This window comes from Pseudophryne corroboree, chromosome 6, assembly GCF_028390025.1.
Source record: "Pseudophryne corroboree isolate aPseCor3 chromosome 6, aPseCor3.hap2, whole genome shotgun sequence".
Lineage (NCBI taxonomy): Eukaryota > Metazoa > Chordata > Amphibia > Anura > Myobatrachidae > Pseudophryne > Pseudophryne corroboree.
Window position 1 is genome coordinate 643,968,459 of NC_086449.1, and position 4,897 is coordinate 643,973,355.

The 4,897-nt window shown below is 51.1% G+C and overlaps 1 pseudogene; it reads right to left on the reverse strand.

Annotated features, from left to right (window-relative positions):
* Positions 1 to 4,147: 4,147 nt before the first annotated feature.
* Positions 4,148 to 4,350, reverse strand: LOC134938207 (U2 spliceosomal RNA; annotated as a pseudogene).
* Positions 4,351 to 4,897: the final 547 nt, after the last annotated feature.

Below are 4,897 nucleotides of genomic sequence, written 5' to 3' on the forward strand. Positions count from 1 at the left end.
ACCAGAATACCGCAATGCCTGGTATACATTATACCACATACCACAATGTCTGTGATACATTATGCCACACACCGCAATGCCAATTACACATTAAGCCCTACAGTAAGGCTTCTAATTACTTTTAAATTACCTGATCATTGCCATGGGTTTCATGCTCAGCACGGTGTCATGGGTTTTCATGCTCAGGGTGTCATGCTCGTTGCCAGGGGTTTCATGCTTAGGGTGTCATGCTCGTTGCCAGGGGTTTCATGCGCTGGGTGTTATGCTTATTGACAGAGGTTTCATGCGCTGGGTGTCAAGCTCGTTGCAATGGGGTAATGCTCATTGCTAGGGGGTAATGCTTGTTGTCAGGGATTTCATGCACTGGGTGTCATGGGGAGTAATGCAGCCCAAACCACTCCCCTCTGTTTAGTGTGCCGCGGGCACCGCTGCCCGATCCCCCCGTTGCTGTTGCTGCCGCTCGCCAGGGTAGCAGGGTGGCAGGGCTTCAGGGTACTGCCTGCCGCGGCCAGCGCTATGCGCTCCCGTGGGTCCCGGCACCTCCTAGACGCTAGAGGTCAAGTATGACCTCTGGCATGTCTCCTTCACGGCGGTGGACATTTTGGAGGGGACATTTAGCAGACTGACATGCGGACGACTAGTCCGCATGTCAATCTGCTCTGAAAGTGGTGGTGCCCCCGCAGCCCTGTGCCTCCGCAGTGGCTGCGGGGGCAGTAGTTACGCCAGTGCACTTACTACTACAGTACAACATGGTCACTAAAACTTGTTTACAGTCATTACAACTACTGAACTGCCAGAGTAGCTGATTCACAGCACTATAATGTATTTGCGATACTTTGGGGTCATTCCAAGTTGATCGCTAGTTAAAAATGTTCACTGCGCAGCGATTAAGTGAAAAAGCGGCACTTCTGCGCATGCGTACGTGGCGCAGTGCGCACGCACGATGTACTTTCACAACAGGCGAAGTATTTTTACACAAGGTCTAGCGAAGCTTTTCAGTCGCAATGGCAGCCGTAGAGTGATTGACAGGAAAGGGGCATTTCTGGGTGTCAACTGACCGTTTTCAGGGAGTGTTTGAAAAAACGCAGGCGTATCAGGAGAAACGCAGGGGTGGCTGGGTGAACGCAGGGTGCGTTTGTGACGTCAAATCGGGAACTGAACAGTCTGAAGTGATCGCAAGCTAGGAGTAGGTCTGGAGAACAATTTTTTTTTTTGTCGCTCTGCGATCCTTTCGTTCGCACTTCTGCTAAGCTAAGATACACTCCCAGAGGGCGGCGGCTTAGCGTTTGCATGACTGCTAAAAACTGCTTCCGAGCGATCAACTCGGAATGACCACCTTGATGCCGCCCAATGTATGATTATACAAGGAAAGTGTGTTTAATTCTGCTGATCTGGAACACACTTAGCAGTAGTTTGTGTAAATGTCTCTGTATTGTTACTTTGAATTGGGGCTGACATATTGAGGGATTCATTAGGTGTTGTTATGCTCTCTCTGACAGGGAACATGTGGGAAAATTAACAAGGCAAATAGATTTGCTCACGTGATTTATTAAAGGGCTACTGGATCCACAATACAAATTGTCTTAAAACACTTCTAACATTCACAATCAGATATCTATCAATCCAGATATTTATCCAGCAATGTAAAACTGTTCTAAACCAGTGCCTGGGTCGCAGTCATCGGCCACGCGGAGCAGGAGCTCCATATTGTTTGTGTGTGCAGTGCAATGCATGTGCAGCACATGGCATTGCACTGCACACGTACTGTACAAACAGTATGGAGCTCCTGCTCCACGTGGCCGGCGACTGCGTATTACACACAGACTGACTGACTAGAGTAAATCAGTCTGTGTTTAGCTGTGAGTGCCCGGCGGGTGCCCTCCCTGACAGCCTCCGCACCTGCCACCAACCATCTCTGACTAACACACCAAGCGGCAAGCGCGGGCAGCGACAGACCGGACAGCGGCAATGTATTCCCAGGCCAGGCGGTCCGCGGCAACAGACTTCCAGCTCAGATGATCCTGGGCTCGGACCTCAGGAAGACAGACTGCACTGACCAAGCGCGGCAGGCGGCAGCAGCGGAGATGTCTTGACGGCCCGGACTGCGCCGCAGGCTGCAGCGCAGCTCACCCTGCCCAGTGTGCCCTGACTGACAGACTGTGTTGCGGTGCGGCGCGCGCACTCGCCAAGAGGGCAGCAATGTAAGTTGCAGCAGCAGGAGGATGAGGACCATGCAAAAACAGCCTCCGTCACCACTGCGCCAGTCTCTCCTTCTCACTCGGTCTCCGTGGTGAGTCCGTGCCTTGCCACGTGCCGGAGCGTACACACCTGACCTGTCCTTCCCTCGGTCACACTGTCATACATAAAGCTGCCCCCCACTCACCTAAAGCTCCACCCTCACCTCAGTCTAATTGGCTGGCCAATCTATCTGTCAGCCTGGCTGCCGGAGCCAGACCAAGCTGCTTGTCAATCAAAGTAGTGGCGCCCCCATGCCACGGCGGGGTCTGCGGGGGCAGTAGTTACGCCAGTGGGTATGACCCCAACTGGTTGAGTGCTTTAAATTCATATTTGGATAGATTGTAATTTACCTTGGTTGGTACAGTTGGTATATCGGGCAACAGAGTCGTTAATCAGTCTGGTAAAGGACTTGATGGAAGAATCGTTGGACTGCGGATCAAATGTAGAAATATGTCAGGAACTAATGAAATCTTGATGTTCATCTTCCATGGGAGGAAAAGTTTCTGTAGACGCAACTTGCGGGATCATTTGTGTAGTTCCACCTGCCATGTTAAATCGTCAAATCAATTAGTAGGTATAAAGGACAAACCGTTATTGAGGACTTTCACCACAAGTTCGGTCAAAGACCGATCTGAAAGATTAAAAATTAGGTCTTCCTTCTGGAGGGAGTGTTTCTGGATCCTGGCATTGGAGGGCGTCCTCTTGTCCTTGTGGTGCCTGCCGCCGCAGGAGAGGTCCCTAAAGGGACACTGGTGGTATCAGACGGCCCATCAGATTCAACTAAGACAAATTCGCTGTCACTATTGGACGTAGCGGAATCCTTGTGATGTACTTCTCTGCGTTTACGCCAGGCATGCTTAGCTCTGTAATTGTATGGTCTGTGATTTCCAGGCTCACCTCCAGAAGTCCAGCGGTATACCTTATTAGTTATGTAATCTTCTTTTACTGTCGTGTCTATCTGCACCAATGGGCATATCTATTGTCACTCCAGGGTGTGTCCTGTCACTGGCAGGTGAAAGCTAAAGTACAAAGCGCAGTACATGGTACACACCAACTTTTTTTTTTTTTTTACTTGAAGCCCGAGGTGCGGTGCTTCATCACCCAGTGTCTGTGACCAAACGTGCTGGGGGCATAGGATCTTGGACCCTCTCCCAAAGGAGAAGGGCCCCGTTACTCCCCTAACCCTCAGAGCCAGAAGGCCTACTGAGGAAAAAAGGGACTGTGGGTCCCCCCTTGCCGAAGCGCAGAGGGACCCTCGTGTGTCCCCGGGGTTGGCCGAAGCGTCCCCCTGGGGACCGAAAACTGCGTCTGGTCCTCCCCCCGTGGAGAGGACCTCAGCAACTTAGAGGAGAGGGCGGCCCATAAGGGTCTCACCTAAACCCCAACCGAAAAACGTGACAGTGACACACTACAAAAAACATAAAAAAGTGCTAGTGCTGTGCGATAGTGCAAAACACATACGTGGGCATAAATAAATAAATAAGCCCCAGCCAAAAGGCCGGGGGGGGGGGGTAAAAAATTATCCTTGCCCTAGCCAAAAGGCCAGGGCAAAGGATAGGGTGCAGCAGAAGTAGGGAGGTGAGCGGTGCAAAGTGCCTTACTTGTGCAAAGGTGGAAACCGGATACCAGTGCAGGTTCGGGCACCCCTGGCTCTTCTAGCACCAGGGGCACGTTTCACCTCGAGCTTCGAAGCAGCTCCCGGCCTCTCAGCCAGACCAAGCTTCATACCCGCTCTATGCCAGGGTCAACCCCCAGTACAAGAGTAGATACTAGACCAGGCCATTCCTAAGCAACGTAAGGGTTCCTTAGGCCCCTACGAAGTAGGAATACTCAGCCCAGTTTTTCTCCACTCTTGACCAGGGGCCCGCCACACCCCAGCACGGTACTCCACAGGATGTTTCTCCATTCCACATCTAGGAACCTCTCACGCTTCTAGTGTAAGAACAGGTACTCCACCCTGTGTTTCTCTACCGCAGATACTACACCAGGCCGTTCCCTATACATCGTAGGAGTCCTTCCTTCCCCCACGAAGTAGGGATAACCGGCCCGGTGATTCTCCACTGATAAGAACAGATACTACACTTGATCTTAGCCAAAAGGCAGAGAAGCGATGGTACACACCAACATCACACTTACATTACACAGCAGAGCTACACACTGACATCACATCTACATTACACAGCATAGCTACACACTGACATCACATCTACATTACACAGCAGGGAGAAATCTTCTTAGCTTAGATATATTTGAAGCCGCCTGACTCCATTCCCTATATACCACCAGGATTGCATCACAGGCCCAAGACCCATATGCTGACAAGAGACAGGGAAGAGACATTTACTAAGCAGTGATAAGAGCAGAGAAGTGAGCCAGTGGAGAAGTTGCCCCATCAACCAATCAGCAGCTCTGTATCATTTTATAGTATGCAAATTATAGATGTTACTTCAGTGCTGATTGGTTGCCATGGGCAACTTCTCCACTGTCTCACTTCTCTGCTCTTATCACTGCTTAGTGAATATCCCCCTTGGTGCTGAGTGTCCCAGGCATTACCTGCCCCCAGAGAAGGCACTCACTGACAACCATGGATGACTTCCAGTGAGTGCCCTCTCAGAATGCAGTTAATGCCTGTTACACTCAGCACCCAGTCCCCATGGAC